The sequence below is a fragment of the Cetorhinus maximus genome, unplaced genomic scaffold (genome assembly GCF_964194155.1).
Source record: "Cetorhinus maximus unplaced genomic scaffold, sCetMax3.hap1.1 HAP1_SCAFFOLD_1391, whole genome shotgun sequence".
Taxonomy (NCBI): Eukaryota; Metazoa; Chordata; class Chondrichthyes; order Lamniformes; family Cetorhinidae; genus Cetorhinus; species Cetorhinus maximus.
The window spans coordinates 19,873-41,052 of record NW_027597332.1 but is presented as its reverse complement, the minus strand read 5'-3'; positions in this window follow the sequence as shown (position 1 = coordinate 41,052).

The window sequence follows — 21,180 nt, the reverse complement described above, 5'->3', positions numbered from 1 at the left end:
TCTCAGTCTTTCCTCAGACTCGATGTCAGGGTGAAAACTTCCTCAAAACTGTTTCTGCCTCTTGGTTCCATTTCACAAAGACACTTCCCCTGAGATCAGAATGAGAGGCTGGTTGTACTGACTCCAGGGGCAGCAGTCCCTCTCTCTCAATCTCTCTCAGCATCTCTCTCTCTGTCTCCCTCTCTCACAATCTCTCTCACCATCTCTCTCTCTGTCTCCCTCTCTCTCAATCTCTCTCTCCATCTCTCTCTCTGTCTCCCTCCCTCAATCTCTCTCACCATCTCTCTTCCTGTCTCCCTCTCTCTCAATCTCTCTCACCATCTCTCTCTCTGTCTCCCTCTCTCTCAATCTCTCTCACCATCTCTCTCTCTGTCTCCCTCTCTCTCAATCTCTCTCACCATCTCTCTCTCTGTCTCCCTCTCTCTCAATCTCTCTCACCATCTCTCTCTCTGTCTCCCTCTCTCTCAATCTCTCTCACCATCTCTCTCTCTGTCTCTCTCTCTCTCAATCTCTCTCACCATCTCTCTCTCTGTCTCCCTCTCTCTCAATCTCTCTCACCATCTCTCTCTCTGTCTCCCTCTCTCTCAATCTCTCTCACCATCTCTCTCTCTGTCTCCCTCTCTCTCAATCTCTCTCACCATCTCTCTCTCTGTCTCCCTCTCTCTCTCAATCTTTCTCACCACTTCTCAACCTCCCTTTCTTTCCCTTCCTTTCTCTCTGACTCTGTCTCTTTCACTCTCACTCTGCCTCTCTCTCTCTCTGTCGCTCGATCTCTTTCTCTCCTGTTCTCTGAAGCACTCTCACTATTTGCCACTCTCTCTCTCTCTCTCTCTCTCCCCCCCATTCTCTGTCTGTCTCTTTCCCTTTTTCCCTCTCTGACTCGCTCTCTTTGTCTCGCTCTCTCTCTCCGACAGGCATGCGATTAGCTGCCACATCAAAGGTGACTCCGAAGATAAGAGCATATGGTGTAGGGGGTAACATATTAGCATGGATAGAGGATTGGTCAGCTAACAGGGAGCAGCGAGTAGGGATAAATGGGTTTTTTCGGCTTGGCAAGATGTGACGAGCGGAGAGCCTCAGGGGTCAGTGCTGGGACCTCAACGATTCACCATTTATATGAGTGACTGGGATGAGGGCAGCGAATGTGTGGACGCTAAATCTGCCGATGACACCAGGATAGGTGGGAAAGTCAGTCGTCAACAGGAGGTAGAGGGTCTGCAAAGGGATATGGACAGGTCAAGCGGGTGGGCAAAAATTTGGCAGATGGAGTGTAACCTTGGTAAATGTGAACCTGCCCAGGAGGCAGGAAGAACAGAAACGCAGTATTCTATTTAAACGGAGAGAGATTTCAGAACTTTGCAGTACAGAGGGATCTGGGTGTCCTGGTGCATGGATCACAAGAAGTTAGTCCGCAGATGCAGCAAGTGATTAGGGAGGCAAATGGAGCGTTGGTGTTTATTGTGAGGGGGATGGAATGTAAAAGTAGGGAAGTTTCACTGCTGCTGTACAGGGCCTTGGCGAGTCCGCAGCTGGAGTACTGCGTAGAGCTGTGGTCTCCTTATTTGTAAATCGATATAACTGCTTTAGAGACAGTTCCGAGGAGGTTCACTGAGCTGATTCCTGGGATGATGGGGTTTGTCTTATGAGAAGAAGTTGAGCAGGTTGGGCCTGTACCCATTGGAGTTTAGAAGAATGAGAGGCCATCTTATTGAAACATATAAGATCCTGACAGGGGCTCGACAGGGTGGATGCTGGGAGGATGTTTCCCCCTCGTGGGGGAATCTAGAACAAGGGGTGGGGGTGCACAGTTTCCGATTAAAGGGTCTCCCATTGAGGAGGAATTTCGTCTCTCGGAGGGTGGTCAGTCTGTGGAATTCTCTCCCCCAGAGAGCGGTGGAGGCTGGGTCAGTGAATATATTCGAGGCTGAGTTAGACGGGTTTCTGATTGACAAGGGAGTCGAGGGTTATGGGGAGAGGGTGGGGAAGGACAAGATCAGCCATGATCTTACTGAATGGCAGAGCAGGCTCGAGGGGCCAAATGGCCTATTACTGCTCCTAAGTCATATGTTTCTATGTTCCTCTCTCTCTCTGCCTCTCTCTCTCTGTCTCTTCCTCTCTCTCTCCGTGTTTTTCTGCTTGTTCTCTCTCTCTCAATCTCCCTCTTTCTCTCTCTCCCTCTATTGAACATTTTCACCTACGTTCACTTGGGGCTGTCGTGTTGTTTTTGATGTGTCTCGTATTCCTGTAGTCGATGTCGTGCTCCATGGTTTGTGTCTGAGGGGTCCCACTCCTCTGTTCCTGCCCTGTCTGCTTATCTCTCTCTCTCAGATGTGTTTCAGTGTTTCCTCAAACTCGATGTCATGGCATAAGCTTCCTCAAAACTGTTTCTGCCTCTTGGTTCCATTTCACAATGACACTTCCCCTGAGATCAGAATGAGAGGCTGGTTGTACTGACTCCAGGGGCAGCAGTCCCTCTCTCTCAATCTCTCTCACCATCTCTCTCTCTGTCTCCCTCTCTCTCAATCTCTCTCACCATCTCTCTCTCAGTCTCACTCTCTCTCAATCTCTCTCACCATCTCTCTCTCTGTCTCCCTCTCTCTCACAATCTCTCTCACCATCTCTCTCTCTGTCTCTATCAGTCTCAATCTCTCTCACCATCTCTCTCTCTGTCTCCCTCTCTCTCAATCTCTCTCACCACGCCTCAAGCTCGCTTTCTCTCCCTCCCTCTTTCACTCTCATCCTGTCACTCTCTCTCTCTCTGTCACTCTCTCTCTCTGTCACTCTCTCTCTGTCACTCTCTCTCTCTGTCACTCTCTCTCTCTGTCACTCTCTCTCTCTGTCACTCTCTCTCTCTGTCACACTCTCTCTCTGTCACTCACTCTCTCTGTCACTCACTCTCTCTGTCACTCACTCTCTCTGTCACTCTCTCTCTCTCTGTCACTCTCTCTCTCTCTGTCACTCTCTCTGTCTGTCACTCTCTCTCTCTGTCACTTGCTCTCTCTGTCACTCTCTGTCTCTCCCTTTCTCTGAGTCTCTCTCTGTACCTGCCTCTTTCTCTCTCTCCCCTGTCTCTGTCTGTCTCTTTCCCTCGTTCTCTCTCTGCCTGTCCCTTTCTCTTTCTCTGTCTCTCTCTCTCTCCGACAGTCATGTGAGCAGCGAGTAGGGGTAAATGGGTTTTTTTGGGTTGGCAAGATGTGGCGAGCGGAGAGCCTCAGGGGTCAGTGCTGGGACTTCAACGATTCACCATTTTTATGAGTGACTGGGATGAGGGCAGCGAATGTGTGGTCGCTAAATCTGCCGATGACACCAGGATAGGTGGGAAAGTCAGTCGTCAACAGGAGGTAGAGGGTCTGCAAAGGGATATGGACAGGTCAAGCGAGTGGGCAAGAATTTGGCAGATGGAGTGTAACGTGTGAAAATGTGAACCTGCCCAGGAGGCAGGAGGAACAGAAACACAGTATTCTATTTAAACGGAGAGAGATTTCAGAACTCTGCGGTACGGAGGGATCTGGGTGTCCTGGTGCATGGAGCACAAGAAGTTAGTCCGCAGATGCAGCAAGTGATTAGGGAGGCAAATGGAGCATTGGTGTTTATTGAGAGGGGGATGGAATGTAAAAGTAGGGAGGTTTCACTGCTGCTGTACAGGGTCTTGGCGAGTCCGCAGCTGGAGTACTGCGTAGAGTTGTGGTCTCCTTATTTGTCAGTCGATATAACTGCTTTAGAGACAGTTCAGAGGAGGTTCACTGTGCTGATACCTGGGATGATGGGGTTTGTCTTATGAGGAGAGGTTGAGCAGGTTGGGCCTGTACCCATTGGAGTTTAGAAGAATGAGAGGCCATCTTATTGAAATATATAAGATCCTGGCAGGGGCTCGACAGGGTGGATGCTGGGAGGATGTTTCCCCCTCATGGGGAATCTAGAACGAGGAGTGGGGGGCACAGTTTCAGAATAAAGGGTCTCCCATTGAAGACGGAGATGAGGAGGAATTTCTTCTCTCGGAGGGTGGTCAGTCTGTGGAATTCTCTCCCCCAGAGAGCGGTGGAGGCCGGGTCGGTGAATATATTCGAGGCTGAGTTAGACGGGTTTCTGATTGACAAGAGAGTCGAGGGTTATGGGGAGAGGGTGGGGAAGGACAAGATCAGCCATGATCTTACTGAATGGCAGAGCAGGCTCGAGAGGCTGAATGGCCTACTCCTGCTCCTAAGTCATATGTTTCTATGTTCCTCTCCCTCCCTGTCTCTCTCTCTCTCTGTCTCTGCCTCTCTCTCTCTGTGTCTGTGTGTGTGTGTTTGTGTCTCTCTCTCTGTGTGTCTCTGTCTTTCTCCCTTGCTGTCTCTCTCCCTCTCTGTCTCCCTCCCTCCCTCTCTGTCTCCCTCGCCCTCTCTCTGTCTGTCTGCCTCTCTCGCTCTGTGTGTGTGTGTGTGTGTGTCTCTCTCTCTCTGTGTGTCTCTGTCTGTCTCCCTTGCTGCCTCTCTCTCGCTCTCTCTCTCCCTCCCCCTCTCTGTCCGTCTCTCTCTCTCGCTCTCTCTCTCGCTCTCCCCCTCTCTCTGCCTCTCTCTCACTGATGTTTCACTATCTCTCTCTGCCCCTATCTCTCTTACCTCTCTCTCTCCCTCCCCACCGCCCACCCCACCCCTCTCTCTCTCAGGGCAAAAATTTCTCAAAACTGTTTCTGCCTCTTTGTTCCATTTCACAATGACACTTCCCCTGATATCAGAATGAGAGGCTGGTTGTACTGACTCCAGGGGTAGCAGTCCCTCTCTCTCAATCTCTCTCACCATCTCTCTCTCTGTCTCCCTCTCTCTCAATCTCTCTCACCATCTCTCTCTCTGTCTCCCTCTCTCTCAATCTCTCTCACCATCTCTCTCTCTGTCTCCCTCTCTCTCAATCTCTCTCACCATCTCTCTCTCTGCCTCCCTCTCTCTCAATCTCTCTCACCATCTCTCTCTCTGTCTCCCTCTCTCTCAATCTCTCTCACCATCTCTCTCTCTGTCTCCCTCTCTCACAATCTATCTTTGTCTCTATCAGTCTCAATCTCTCTCATCATCTCTTGGTCTGTTTCCCTCTCTCTCAATCTCTCACCATCTCTCTCTCTCTGTCCCTCTCTCTCAATCTCTCTCACCATGCCTCAAACTCGCTTTCTCTCCCTCCGTCTTTCACTCTCATCCTGTCACTCTCTTTCTCTGTCACTCTCTTTCTCTGTCACTCTCTTTCTCTGTCACTCTCTCTCTCTGTCACTCTCTCTCTCTGTCACCCTCTCTCTCTCTGTCACCCTCTCTCTCTCTCTCTGTCACCCTCTCTCTTTCTGTCACCCTCTCTCTCTGTCACCCTCTCTCCTCTGTCACTCTCTCTCTCTGTCACTTTCTCTCTGTCTCTCCCGTTCTCTGAGTCGCTCTGTCTACCTGCCTCCTCTCTCTGCCCCGTCTCTGTCTGTTTCTTTCCGTGGTTCTCTCTCTGCCTGTCCCTTTCTCTGTCTCTCTCTCTCTCTCCGACATCATGTGAGCAGCGAGTAGGAGTAAATGGGTTTCTTCGGGATGGCAAGATGTGACGAGCAGAGAGCCTCAGGGGTCAGTGCTGGGACCTCAATGCTTCACCATTTATATGAGTGACTTGGATGAGGGCAGTGAATGTGTGGTCTCTAAATCTGCCAATAACACCAGGATGGGTTGGAAAGTAAGTCGTCAACAGGAGGTAGAAAGTCTGCAAAGGAATATGGACAGGTCAAGCGGGTGGGAAGTTTTACTTCTGCCGTACAGGGCCTTGGCGAGTCCGCAGCTGGAGTACTGCGTAGAGATGTGGTCTCCTTATTTGTAAATAGATATAACTGCTTTAGAGACAGTTCAGAGGAGGTTCACTGGGCTGATTCCTGGGATGATGGGGTTTGTCTTATGAGGAGAGGTTGAGCAGGTTGGGCCCGTACCCATTGGAGTTTAGAAGAATGAGAGGCCATCTTATTGAAACATATAAGATTCTGACAGGGGCTCGACAGGGTGGATGCTGGGAGGATGTTTCCCCCTCGTGGGGGAGTCTAGAACGAGGGGTGGGAGGCACAGTTTCAGAATAAGGCGTCTCCCATTGAAGACGGAGATGAGGAGGAATTTCTTCTCTCGGAGGGTGGTCAGTCTGTGGAATTCTCTCCCCCAGAGAGCGGTGGAGGCCGGGTCGGTGAATATATTCGAGGCTGAGTTAGACGGGTTTCTGATTGACAAGAGAGTCGAGGGTTATGGGGAGAGGGTGGGGAAGGACAAGATCAGCCATGATCTTACTGAATGGCAGAGCAGGCTCGAGAGGCTGAATGGCCTACTCCTGCTCCTAAGTCATATGTTTCTATGTTCCTCTCCCTCCCTGTCTCTCTCTCTCTCTGTCTCTGCCTCTCTCTCTCTGTGTCTGTGTGTGTGTGTTTGTGTCTCTCTCTCTGTGTGTCTCTGTCTCTCTCCCTTGCTGTCTCTCTCTCCCTCTCTGTCTCCCTCCCTCCCTCTCTGTCTCCCTCGCCCTCTCTCTGTCTGTCTGCCTCTCTCGCTCTGTGTGTGTGTGTGTGTGTGTCTCTCTCTCTCTGTGTGTCTCTGTCTGTCTCCCTTGCTGCCTCTCTCTCGCTCTCTCTCTCCCTCCCCCCTCTCTGTCCGTCTCTCTCTCTCGCTCTCTCTCTCGCTCTCCCCCTCTCTCTGCCTCTCTCTCACTGATGTTTCACTATCTCTCTCTGCCCCTATCTCTCTTACCTCTCTCTCTCCCTCCCCACCGCCCACCCCACCCCTCTCTCTCTCAGGGCAAAAATTTCTCAAAACTGTTTCTGCCTCTTTGTTCCATTTCACAATGACACTTCCCCTGATATCAGAATGAGAGGCTGGTTGTACTGACTCCAGGGGTAGCAGTCCCTCTCTCTCAATCTCTCTCACCATCTCTCTCTCTGTCTCCCTCTCTCTCAATCTCTCTCACCATCTCTCTCTCTGTCTCCCTCTCTCTCAATCTCTCTCACCATCTCTCTCTCTGTCTCCCTCTCTCTCAATCTCTCTCACCATCTCTCTCTCTGCCTCCCTCTCTCTCAATCTCTCTCACCATCTCTCTCTCTGTCTCCCTCTCTCTCAATCTCTCTCACCATCTCTCTCTCTGTCTCCCTCTCTCACAATCTATCTTTGTCTCTATCAGTCTCAATCTCTCTCATCATCTCTTGGTCTGTTTCCCTCTCTCTCAATCTCTCACCATCTCTCTCTCTCTGTCCCTCTCTCTCAATCTCTCTCACCATGCCTCAAACTCGCTTTCTCTCCCTCCGTCTTTCACTCTCATCCTGTCACTCTCTTTCTCTGTCACTCTCTTTCTCTGTCACTCTCTTTCTCTGTCACTCTCTCTCTCTGTCACTCTCTCTCTCTGTCACCCTCTCTCTCTCTGTCACCCTCTCTCTCTCTCTCTGTCACCCTCTCTCTTTCTGTCACCCTCTCTCTCTGTCACCCTCTCTCCTCTGTCACTCTCTCTCTCTGTCACTTTCTCTCTGTCTCTCCCGTTCTCTGAGTCGCTCTGTCTACCTGCCTCCTCTCTCTGCCCCGTCTCTGTCTGTTTCTTTCCGTGGTTCTCTCTCTGCCTGTCCCTTTCTCTGTCTCTCTCTCTCTCTCCGACATCATGTGAGCAGCGAGTAGGAGTAAATGGGTTTCTTCGGGATGGCAAGATGTGACGAGCAGAGAGCCTCAGGGGTCAGTGCTGGGACCTCAATGCTTCACCATTTATATGAGTGACTTGGATGAGGGCAGTGAATGTGTGGTCTCTAAATCTGCCAATAACACCAGGATGGGTTGGAAAGTAAGTCGTCAACAGGAGGTAGAAAGTCTGCAAAGGAATATGGACAGGTCAAGCGGGTGGGAAGTTTTACTTCTGCCGTACAGGGCCTTGGCGAGTCCGCAGCTGGAGTACTGCGTAGAGATGTGGTCTCCTTATTTGTAAATAGATATAACTGCTTTAGAGACAGTTCAGAGGAGGTTCACTGGGCTGATTCCTGGGATGATGGGGTTTGTCTTATGAGAAGAGGTTGAGCAGGTTGGGCCTGTACCCATTGGGGTTTAGAAGAATGAGAGGCCATCTTATTGAAACATATAAGATTCTGACAGGGGCTCGACAGGGTGGATGCTGGGAGGATGTTTACCCCTCGTGGGGGAGTCTAGAACGAGGGGTGGGAGGCACAGTTTCAGAATAAGGCGTCTCCCATTGAAGACGGAGATGAGGAGGAATTTCTTCTCTCGGAGGGTGGTCAGTCTGTGGAATTCTCTCCCCCAGAGAGCGATGGAGGCCGGGTCAGTGAATATATTCGAGGCTGAGTTAGACGGGTTTCTGATTGACAAGGGAGTCGAGGGTTATGGGGAGAGGGTGGGGGAAGGACAAGATCAGCCATGATCTTACTGAATGGCAGAGCAGGCTCGAGGGGCCGAATGGCCTACTCCTGCTCCTAAGTCACATGTGACCCCCCTCACCCCGCCCCCTGTCCGCTCTGTGACCCCGCCCCCTGCGCTCTCGGTGTGACCCCGCCCCCTGCGCTCTCCGTGTGACCCCGCCCCCTGCCCGCTCAGTGATCCCGCCGCCTTCCCGCTCTGTGACCCCGCCCCCTGCGCTCTCAGTGTGACCCCGCCCCCTGCCCGCTCTGTGACCCCGCCCCCTGCGCTCTCCGTGTGACCCCGGCCCCTGCGCTCTCGGTGTGACCCCACCCCCTGCGCTCTCGGTGTGACCCCGCCCCCTGCCCGCTCTGTGACCCCGCCCCCTGCGCTCTCTGTGTGACCCCGCCCCCTGCGCTCTCCGTGTGACCCCGCCCCCTGCGCTCTCCGTGTGACCCCGCCCCCTGCGCTCTCCGTGTGACCCCGCCCCCTCCGCGCTCGGTGTGACCCCGCTCCCTGCGCGCTCGGTGTGACCCTGCCCCCTGCCGGCTCCGTGAGACGCGGGCTCGGTGTGACCCCGCCCCCTGCCGGCTCGGTGAGACCCCGCCCCCTGCGGTCTCGGTGTGACCCCGCCCCCTGCGCGCTCGGTGTGACCCCGCCCCCTGCGCGCTCGGTGTGACCCCGCCCCCTGCGCGCTCGGTGTGACCCCGCCCCCTGCGCTCTCGGTGAGACCCCGCCCCCTGCGGGCTCGGTGTGACCCCGCCCCCTGCGCGCTCCGTGTGACCCCGCCCCCTGCGCGCTCCGTGTGACCCCGCCCCCTGCGCGCTCCGTGTGACCCCGCCCCCTGCCCTCCTAGCGCCATCCCGCCTCGCCCCCTGCCCGCGCTGTGTCACCTCGCCCCCTGCCCGCGCTGTGTTACCCCGCCCCCTGCCCGCGCTGTGTCACCCCACGCCCTCTGCGCGCTCTGTCTCACCCCGCCCCCTGCGAGCTCTGTATCACCCCGCCCCCTGCGCGCTAAGAGTGACACGCCCCCTTTGCTTTCTCTTTGACTCCGATCCCTGACGGTCTCTAAAGCCGCGCCCACTGCGCGCTCTATTTGACCACGCCCCTGCGCATTCTGTGCCACCGCGCCCGTTGCCCGCTCAGCGGCACCCCGCCCCCTGCCCGCTCCGTGTGAACCCGCCACCTGTCCGTTGTGTCACCCCACCCCCTGCGCGCTATGTAACCCGGCCCTCTGCTCGCTCTGTGTCACCCCGCCCCCTGCGGGCTATGTAACCCCGCCCTCTGCGCGCTCTGTGTCACCCCGCCCCCTGCGCGCCCTGTCACCCCGCCCCCTGCCCGCTCTGTCACCCCGCCCACTGCCCGCTCTGTCACCCCGCCTCCTGCCCGCTCTGTACGACCCCGCCCCCTGCCCGCTCTGTCACCTCGCCCACTGCCCGCTCTGTCACCTCGCCCACTGCCCGCTCTGTCACCCCGCCCCCTGCCCGCTCTGTGTCACCCCGCCCCCTGCCCGCTCTGTACGACCCCGCCCACTGCCCGCTCTGTCACCCCGCCCCCTGCCCGCTCTGTGTCACCCCGCCCCCTGCCCGCTCTGTGTCACCCCGCCCCCTGTCCGCTCTGTGCGACCCCGCCCCCTGCCCGCTCTGTGTGACCCCCGCCCGCTGCCCCCCGCCCGCTCTGTGTGACCCCGCCCCCTACCCGCTCTGTCTGACCCCGCCCCCAGCCCGCTCTGTGTGACCCCGCCCCCTGCGCGCTCTGTGACAGTTGAAGTGAAGCGCGAGAGGAGCCGGGAGTTGACAGGGAGCAAAGGTCACTAAGGGAGTTCAGTGAGGCGGGAACGAGGTGATCCTTCGAGGACAATGAGTGCGGCCGGGTCAGCGTTTACTGCTTTTATTGCTGAGAGTGTTTAAGATCTTATTTTGTGGTTCATCGTTTGTAAGGGACTATATTCTGTAACAGCGAGGAGCAGGGAAGAAGGGCCCGAGAGTAATTGATATTATTTGATATTAAGTATCTTCCAAAAGGTTTAATTTAATTTAAAGGGGTCAGTCATGGCAGGAGAGCTCAAAGCCGTGGTGTGCTCATCCTGCTCTATGTGGGAAGCCGGACACGTTTCCAGTACCCGGGACCAGCCTGTGTGCGGGAAGTGTCTCCAGCTGCAGCTCCTGGAAGCCGGGGATTTGGAGCTGGAGCGGCGGCTGGGGACACGGTGGAGCATCCGCGAGGTGGAGAGTATCGTGGATAGGGACGTATAGAGAGGTGGTCACACCGTAGGGTAAGAGTCCACAGGCAGGAAGGGAATGGGTGACCACAAGGCAAAGCAAGGGGACTAAGCAGCTAGTGCAGGAATCTCCTGTGGCTATTTCCCTGCAAAATAGATATACCGCTTTGGATACTGTTGGGGGGAATGGCCTCTCAGGAGAAAGCAGCAACAGCCAAATTCATTGCACCATGGTTGCCTGGGCTGCACCGGGGAGGAGTAAAATGTGTGGGAACACAACAGCTACAGGGGATTCAATTGTAAGGGGAATAGAGAGGCTTTTCTGTGGCTGCAAACGAGACTCCAGGATGGTATGTTGCCTCCCTGGTGCTCGGGTCAAGGATGTCTCAGAGCGGCTAGAGGACATTCTGAAGGGGGAGGGTGAACACCCAGTGGTCGTGGTGCACATTGGTACAAACGACATTGGTGAGAAAAGGGATGAGATCCAAAAAGCAGAATATATGGAGTTAGGAAGTAAGTTGAAAAGTACGACCCCAAAGGTAGTGATTTCAGGATTACTACCAGTGCCACGTACCAGTCAGTGTAGAAATAGCAGGATACATCAGATGAATATGTGGTTGAAGAGATGGTGTGAAGTGGAGGGTTTCAGATTCCTGGGACATTGGGACCGGTTCTGGTGGAGGTGGGACCAGTACAAACCGGACGGGTTACACCTGGACAGGACTGGGACTGATGTCCTAGGGGGAACATTTGCCAGAGTGGTTGGGGAGGATTTAAACTAAAATGGCAGGGGGACGGGAACCTATGCAAGGAGTCAGAGAAAGGGGAATCAAAGACAAGAACAAAAGACAGAAAGCGGAATAAGAAAAGTGATAGTCAGAGAAATCAAGGGCAAGAATCAAACAGGGCCTCAGTGAAAAATAGTGGGAACGGGACAAGTAATGTTAAAAAGACAATCCTTAAGGCTTTGAGCATTAATGCGAGGAGCATTCGCATAAAGTGGATAAATTAACCACGCAAATAGATGTAAACAGGTATGATATAGTCGGAATTACGGAGACATGGCTGCAGGAAGGGAACTCAACATCCAGGGGTATTCAGTATTTAGGAAGGACAGACAATAAGGAAAAGGTGGTGGAGTTGCATTGCTGGTTAAAGAGGAAATTAACGCAATAGTGAGGAAAGACATTAGCTCCGACGATGTGGAATCTGTATGGGTAGAGCTGAGAAACACTAAGGGGCAAAAAACGTTAGTGGGGGTTGTATATAGACCCCCAAACTGTAGTGGTGATGTTGGGAATGGCATTAAATGGGAAATTAGAGATGCATGTAATAAAGGAACATCTGTAATTATGGGTCACCTTAATATGCATATAGATTGGGCAAATCAAATTGGTAACAATACCGTAGAGGAGGAATTCCTGGAGTGCATATGGGATGTTTTTCTGGACCAATGCTTTGACGAACCAACAAGAGAACAGACCATCCTCGACTGGGCATTGTGTAATGAGAAAGGAATAATTGGCAATCTAGTTGTGTGAGGCCCCTTTGGGATGAGCGACCGTAATATGATAGAATTCTTCATCAAGATGGAGAGTGATGTGGTTGATTCTGAGACTTGGGTCCTGAAACTTAATAAAGGAAACTACGATGGTATGAGGTGCGAGTTGGCTATGATGGATTGGGAAACATTGCTTAAAGGGATGACGTTGGATAGGCAATGGCAAACATTCAAAGAAAGCATGTGTGAACTGCAACAATTGTTTATTCCTGTCTGGTGCAAAAGTAAAACAGCAATGGTGGCCAAACCATGGCTTACGAGGGAAATTAGAGAGAGTATTAGATGCAAGGAAGAGGCATACAAATTGGCCAGAAAATACAACAGACCTGAGGATTGGGAGCTGTTTAGAATTGAGCAAAGGAGGACCAAGGGATTGATTAAGAAGGGGAAAATAGAGCATGAGAGTAAGCTTGCAGGGAACATAAAAACTGACTGTAAAGGTTTCTATAGTTATGTGAAGAGAAAAAGATTGGTGAAGACAAATGTAGGTCCCTTACAGTCAGAAACAGGGGAATTTATAATGGGGAACAAAGAAATGGCTGACCAACTAAATACATACTTGTGTTCTGTCTTCACAAAGGAGGACACAAATAACATACCAGAAATGTTGGGAAACACAGGGTTTAGTGAGAGGGAGGAGCTGAAAGAAATCAGCCTTAGTAGGGAAATGTTGTTGGAGGAATTGATGGGATTGAAGGCTGTTAAATCCCGAGGGCCTGATAATCTACATCCCAGAGTACTTAAGGAAGTGGCCCTAGAGATAGCAGATGCATTGGTGGTCATCTTCTGATATTCAATAGACTCTGGAACAGTTCCTATAGATTGGTGAATAGCTAATGTAACTCCACTATTTAAAAAGGGAGGCAGAGAGAAAACAGGGAATTATAGACCAGTCAGCCTGACATCGGTAGTGGGGAAAATTCTAGAGTGCATTATAAAAGATTTAATAGCTGAGCACGTGGAAAACAGTGGCAGAATCGGACAGAGTCAGCATGGATTTATGAAAGGGAAATCATGCTTGACAAATCTACTGGAATTTTTCGAGGATTTAACTAGTAGAGTTGATGAGGGGGAGCCAGTGGATGTGGTTTATTTGGACTTTCAGAAGGCTTTCGACAAAGTCCCACAGAAGAGATTGGGGTGTAAAATTAAAGCGCGCAGGATTAGGGGTAGTATTGAGATGGATAGAAAACTGGTTGGCAGACAGGAAACAAAGAGAAGGAAGAAACGGGTCTTTTTCTGAATGGCAGGCAGTGACTAGTGGGGTACCGCAGGGATCGGTGCTGGGACCCCAGTTATTCACATTATATATTAATGATTTAGATGAGGGAATTAATGTAATATCTCCAGGTTTGCAGATTACACAAAACTGGGTGGGAGGGTGAGCTGTGAGGAGGATGCAGAGATGCTTCAGTGTGATTTGGACAAGCTGAGTAAGTGGGCAAATGCATGGCAGATGCAGTATAATGTGGGTAAATGTGAGGTTATCCATTTTGGTAGCAAAAACAGGAAGGCAGATTATTATGTGAATGGCGATAAATTGAGAGAGGGGAATGTGCAACGAGACCTGGGTGTCCTTGTACACCAGTCGCTGAAGGTAAGCATGCAGGTGCAGCAGGCGGTAAAGAAGGCAAATGGTACGTTGGCCTTCATAGCCAGAGGATTTGAGTACAGGAACAGGGATGTCTTGCTACAATTGTGCAGGGCCTTGGTGAGACCACACCTGTAATATTGTGTGCAGTTTTGGTCTCCTTATCTGAGGAAGGATGTACTTGCTATAGAGGGAGTGCAGCGATGGTTTACCCGACTGATTCCTGGCATGGCGGGACTGACATATGTTGATAGATTGATTTGATTAGGATTATATTCGCTGGAGTTCAGAAGAATGAGGGGGGGAATCTCATAGAAACCTATAAAATTCTAACAGGACTAGACAGGGTAGATGCAGGAAGGATGTTCCCAATGGTGGGGGAGTCCAGAACCAGGGGTCACAGTCTGATGATATGGGGTCGACCATTTAGGACTGAGATGAGGAGAAATTTCTTCACCCAGAGAGTGGTGAGCCTGTGGAATTCATTACCACAGAAAGTAGTTGAGACCAAAACATTGTATGTTTTCAAGGAGGAGTTAGATATAGTTCATGGGGCGAAAGGGATCAAAGGGTATGGGGAGAAAGCGGGAGCAGGCTATTGAGTTGGATGATCAGCCATGATCATAATGAATGGCGGAGCAGGCTCGAAGGGCCGAATGGCCTGCTCCTGCTCCTCGTTTCTATGTTTCTCTGAAAGGGATAGCAGCATCATGGATAGATAGGGAGAAACTGTCTCGTTGGGGGGAGGAGCGAGGACGAGAGGGACACAGATTTCAGTTAATCGGTAAAAGAAGCAATTGTGTTTTCCTGCTCATCAGGACACCGAACATGCCTAAGCGATTGGTTACAGCAAAAGTAAGTAGGCTGGTGTATGAAGGAATTGAGAAGTTGGGAGCAGTATTACAAAGTTGGAGATCTTGTACACATGTCTGAGTTGGTAGGTTCCTCAGAACGAACTATTCCGGACAGGAGAGACAGGCAAACTGTAATTCTGTCTCTCACCAGCTGTCCGAACGCAGAAGGTGTTTTGAATTCTTTGTGAAGTGTGTTGTGTGTTTTCCCAAACCCTCAGTGTGTCTGATCCACTTTACTAACCACTCACAGCAAACTCACATTATGATCAACTCGGGTTAGTTTATTTACATTTAAAACCCGGGGCAGGAATGTTCACAATGTCAACCTCCACATTCACACCCACACACACTCGCACACCCGCTCACACACACACACCCACACACGTATCCACTCTCATGCGCACTCACACAAACACACACACTCACACAAACATATTCTCACAAACACACATACACGCCTACTCACACACACACACTCACACACACACACACAAACACATTCACACTCACACACACATAAAAACAGCTCACACTCTCACATTCAAACACTCACACATACAAACACACACCCACACACATAGACATTTACACACACACGCACACACACGTACACAAATGCACAGACACAGTAATGGAGGATAGAAAAAGGAAACTTTTACAAGTATAGATAGTAACAGTACAAGAACCAGGGAGATTGAAATGAGTTCACATGATTTACAGAGTCCAAGAAGAAAAAGTCCAAAGGGTATTTCCGATGTGACCGAGTTTAATATTGAGTCCAGTGGGAGCTTACTGCACGCAAATTGAAAGCCTTGTTTCTGACAAGACAACTATGAAAACACTGTAAGTAGTTGCTTCATTGGCTGCAAAAGCAGGTTGGTGATCATTTGAATTTGTGAAAGTTGCTAGAGAAATGCAGGACTTCTGTCCTGTTCCATGTCGCCGGACTCCTGCCTGGATTTATAATGGGGTTTTCCAATGTCAACCGTCACGCTGTCATTCCCACCTCCCACCACTGGTGGCGTTGTAGGGGGCTCCTCCTGGGGGAGAAGGGGAACAGATGAACTTTCACCTTTCGAACGTGGCCTCGGGCAGCTGGGGATTGTGGGGAAGGAGGGAGGGGCTGGGGATCTTTGGACAATCCTGACACTCTCGTTCTGTGTCCCAGTCTCTCTTCAGGAACAATATTTCTCAATATCAGCTGCCTCGACGCTGGGCAGTGCCCTTTTCTCACAGATGAAAGGGAGGTGATCGGTACAACTGACATCATTCCAGCCGTTCATTCTGATAATGGCGCAGTTTTCATTTCCTTTTGCATTATTCGGTTCACCCTGCTCCCATCGGGTAAAACTGGGAAATGGGGAAATAAAAAATACCGATAAAAATCCGACACATTCCTGCACAGAATCAGCAAGATTCCTACAGCCCGGTACAATCCCAAACTAATCCCACTGCCCCGGTCTCCCTCCATAGCCCAGTACAAATCCCCAACTAATCCCACTGTCCCGGCTCTCTCCCCATTGCCCTGTATCAATCCCAAACTAATCCCACTGTCCCGCTCTCTCCCCGTAGCCCTGTACAAATCCCAAACTAATCCCACTGTCCCGCTCTCTCCCCATAGCCCTGTATCAATCCCAAACTAATCCCACTGCCCCGCTCTCTCCCCATAGCCCTGTATCAATCCCCAAACTAATCCCACTGTCCCGCTCTCTCCCCATAGTACTGTACAAATCCCCAAACTAATTCCACTGTCCCACTCTCTCCCCATAGCCCTGTACAAATCCCCAACTAATCCCACTGTCCCCACTCTCTCCCCATAGCCCTGTACAAATCCCCAACTAATCCCACTGTCCCCACTCTCTCCCCATAGTACTGTACAAATCCCCAAACTAATTCCACTGTCCCTACTCTCTCCCCATAGCCCTGTATCAATCCCAAACTAATCCCACTGCCCCGACTCTCTCCATAGCCCTGTATCAATCCCAAACTAATCCCACTGCCCCGCTCTCACCCCATAGACCTGTATCAATCCCCAAACCAATCCCACTGTTCCGCTCTCTCCCCATAGCCCAGTATCAATCCCAACCTATTCCCAATGCCCTGCACTCTCCCCATAGCCCTGTATCAATCCCCAAACTAATCCCACTGCCCCGCTCTCACCCCATAGCCCTGTATCAATCCCAATCTAATCCCCCTGTCCTGCTCTCTCTCTCTCCATGCGACGCTGGGACTCACCTCACTGGGCTCCCATCCACCCATTTCCAGTTTCCTTCACTCTCTCGATCTGTTAGTCCGATCCAGTAAACCCCAGCATTGTTCTCGCTAGATTTCTTTATGAAATTCTGCAGCAGATACAATGATGCAGTGTGAGCAGTTAGTATGACTGCCTTAATTCACACACACACGCACACTCACAGACACACACGCACACACACTCACAGAGACACAAACACACACAGAGACACACACACACTCACACATTCAGAGACACACACACACACACTCTCAGAGACACACATACACTCTCAGAGACTCACACACACACTCTCAGAGACACACACACACTCTCAGAGACACACACACACTCACAGACACACACACACACTCACAGACCCATTCACACACGCACACTCAGAAACACACACACACGCACACTTACACAGACACACACTCACAGAGACACACAAGCACACTCACAGAGACACACTCACACACACACACACTCACAGAGACACACACACACTCACAGAGACACACACACACTCTCAGAGACGCACACACACTCTGAGAGACACACACACTCACAGACACACACACACACTCAGACATACGCACACTCACAGACACATTCACACACACGCACACTCACAGAGACACACGCTCACAGAGACACACACTCACAGAGACACACACGCACTCTGAGACACACACACTCTCAGAGACACACACACACTCTCACAGACACACAGACACTCACAGACACACACACACACTCAGACACACACACTCACAGACACATTCACACACACGCACACTCACAGAGACACACACTCACAGAGACACACACTCACAGAGACACACACACACACTCACAGAGACACACACACACACACTCACAGAGACACACACACACGCACACTCACAGACGCACACCGACACACACACACACTCACAGAGACACACACACACACTCACAGAGACACACACTCACAGAGACACACACTCACAGAGACACACACTCACAGAGACACACACACACACTCACAGAGACACACACTCACAGAGACACACACTCACAGAGACACACACACACACATACATGAACACAGACACACAACTGATACACAAAATGCCCCAAACCGTTTCTCAGGAAATTCTCCCTCATTCCCTCTGGTTAAATATCGGGAAGACTGAAGTTGTTGTTTTCCGTCTCTGTTCCAAACTCCATTCCTGAGTTACCGACTCCATCCTGGGAATTCCCTGAGTCCGAACCAGACTGTTCACAACATTGTGGTTGTGTTTAACCTGGAGATGGGATTCGCACCTCATATCCACATCGTCACCTAGACGGCCTCTTCCCAACTCCGTAACATCGCCCAGAACCACCCAAGGCTCAGCTCATCAACTGCTGAAACCCTCGTTCATGTAGTGTAGAGGGAGCTTTACTCTGTATCTGACCCCGTGTTGTACCTGTCCTGGGAGTGTTTGATGGGGACAGTGTAGAGGGAGCTTTACTCTGTATCTAACCCCGTGCTGTACCTGTCCTGGGAGTGTTTGATGGGGACAGTGTAGAGGGAGCTTTACTCTGTATCTAACACCGTGCTATACCTGTCCTGGGAGTGTTTGATGGGGACAGTGTAGAGGGAGCTTTACTCTGTATCTAACCCTGTGCTGTACCTGTCCTGGGAATGTTTGATGGGGACAGTGTAGAGGGAGCTTTACTCTGTATTTAACCCCTTGCTGTAGCTGTCCTGGGAGTGTTTGATGGGGATGGTGTAGATGGAGCTTTACTCTGTATCTAATCCCGGGCTGTGCCTGTCCTGGGAGTGTTTGATGGGGACAGTGTAGAGGGAGCTTTACTGTGTATCTAACCCCGTGCTATACCTGTCCTGGGAGTGTTTGATGGGGACAGTGTAGAGGGAGCTTTACTCTGTATCTAACACCGTGCTATACCTGTCCTGGGAGTGTTTGATGGGGACAGTGTAGAGGGAGCTTTACTCTGTATCTAACCCCATGCTGTACCTGTCCTGGGAGTGTTTGATGGGGACGTTGTAGAGGGAGCTTTAATCTTTATCTAACCCCGTGCTGTACCTGTCCTGGGAGTGTTTGATGGGGACGGTGCAGAGGGATATTTTCTCTCTATCTCATTCTGACAGATGCGTCTGTCATTCTCACCTGTTCCTGTTCTGTATTTATGATGACGAGGTGTGTATTTTGGGATTCACATTGTTGTTTTGCCGAGTCCCAGTTTACTTTATCCGTTGAGAGTCTATAGCAATGATGATTCTGAACATTCCAGCCGTTCGGACAGGGAGACTCTGCAGAATTGTAAAGACTTAATTCAGAGAAATACATCGAAACATTAGGAACAGGAGGAGGCCATTCAGCCCCTCTCGATCTTGTTACACAGGAACAGGAGGAGGCCATTCAGCCCCTCTCGAGCCTGTTACACAGGAACAGGAGGAGGCCATTCAGCCCCTCTCGAGCCTGTTACACAGGAACAGGAGGAGGCCATTCAGCCCCTCTCGAGCCTGTTACACAGGAACAGGAGGAGGCCATTCAGCCCCTCGCGAGTATTTTACACCATTCTATTGGATCTGCTCTGTACCTTAACTCCATCGGTTCCGTGACCCTCCATCCCCAACAACAATCTCTCAATCTCAGTTTTGACGTTTCCCTTTGACCTCCGGCCCCCACAGTTTATTTCGGGGGTGGGGGGAGAGTTCCTGATTTCCGCTCCCCTTTGTGTGAAGAGGTGTTTCCTGATGTCCCCCCTGAACGTCCTGGCTCGAATTTTAACCTTCTTCCCCCTTGTTCTCGACTCCCCCTCCCCGGCTCCCCCCACAACCCACCGGATCAGAGGAAACAGTTTCTCTCCATCGACCCAATCGAATCTCTTTATTGCTTTCAACGCCTCGGGTCCAGCGCCGTGGTTTCACCTGTAGGCCTCAGGCTTTGGGTTTGGATCGCCCGCCTGCACCTTATCCAATCACTTCAATCTGTCGGACAGACCCCCCCCCCCGCCCCAATCAATTCATCCCCTCGCCTGTCCCAAACTCTGGGAGGCAGAGGCTGGGATAGTGCGGCCTTCCCCCGCTTGGAGATTGAGACCTGGACTGAAGGATGGGGAAGGTGCGGGTGGGGAGACAGGGGGTGGGGGCGGGGAGACAGGGGGTGGGGGTGATCCCAATGGGACAGAACGTGGGATGTTGCGGGAGGGGGCAGGAGTACGGCCGGAAACTCCCACTCACCTGAACAGCTCCGGAGCATTGGGCAGAGCGATCGCGCAGTCTCGGACAATTTCTGGAACATTCCATCCAGCTTTGTCAGGTTCCGCAGGGCAATGGCCAAGGTCCGGTTCAGGAGATCAGCACCACCGCACGCCTTGTTCATCTGTAGAACTGAGAGCAGGAGCCAGAGTGAGAGATAGTGTGGGATATATCACAGTGTTACAGTGAGGGGTGTGGGATATATCAGGGTGTTACAGTGAGGAGTGTGGGATATATCATGGTGTTACAGTGAGGGGTGTGGGATATATCAGGGTGTTACAGTGAGGGGTGTGGGATATATCAGAGTGTTACAGTGAGGGGTGTGGGATATATCAGAGTGTAACAGTGAGGGGTGTGCAATATATCGGAGTTCGGAGTGTTACAGTGAGGCGTGTGGGATATAATAGAGTGTTACAGTGAGGAGTGTGGGATATATCAGCGTATTACAGTGAGGGGTGTGGGGTGTATCAGCGTGTTACCGTGAGGGGTGTGGGATATATCAGAGTGTTACAGTGAGGGGTGTGGGATATATCAGGGTATTACAGTGAGGGGTGTGGGATATATCAGGGTGTTCCAGTGAAGGGTGTGGGATACATCAGAGTGTTACCGTGAGGGGTGTGGGATATTTCAAAGTGTTACAGTGAGGGGTGTTGGATATATCAGAGTGTAACTGTGAGGGGTGTAGGATATATCAGAGTGTAACTGTGAGGGGTGTGGGATGTATCAGAGTGTTACAGTGAGGGGTGCGGGATATTTAAAAGTGTTACAGTGAGGGGTGTTGGATATATCAGAGTGTAACTGTGAGGGGTGTGGGGTATATCAGAGTGTTACAGTGAGGCGTGTGGGATATATCAGAGTGTTACAGTGAGGAGCGTATGATATATGAAAGTGTTAAAGTGAAGGGTGTGGAATATATCAGAGTGTTTCAGTGTGGGAAATGGGACATATCAGCGTGTTACAGTGAGGGTCGTGGCATATATCAGAGTATTGCAGTGAGGGGTAAGGTATATATCAGAGTGCTACAGTTAATTGTGTGGGATAGATCAGATTGTTACTATGAAGGGTGTGGGATATATCAGAGTATTACAATACGGGGTGTGGGATATATCAGAG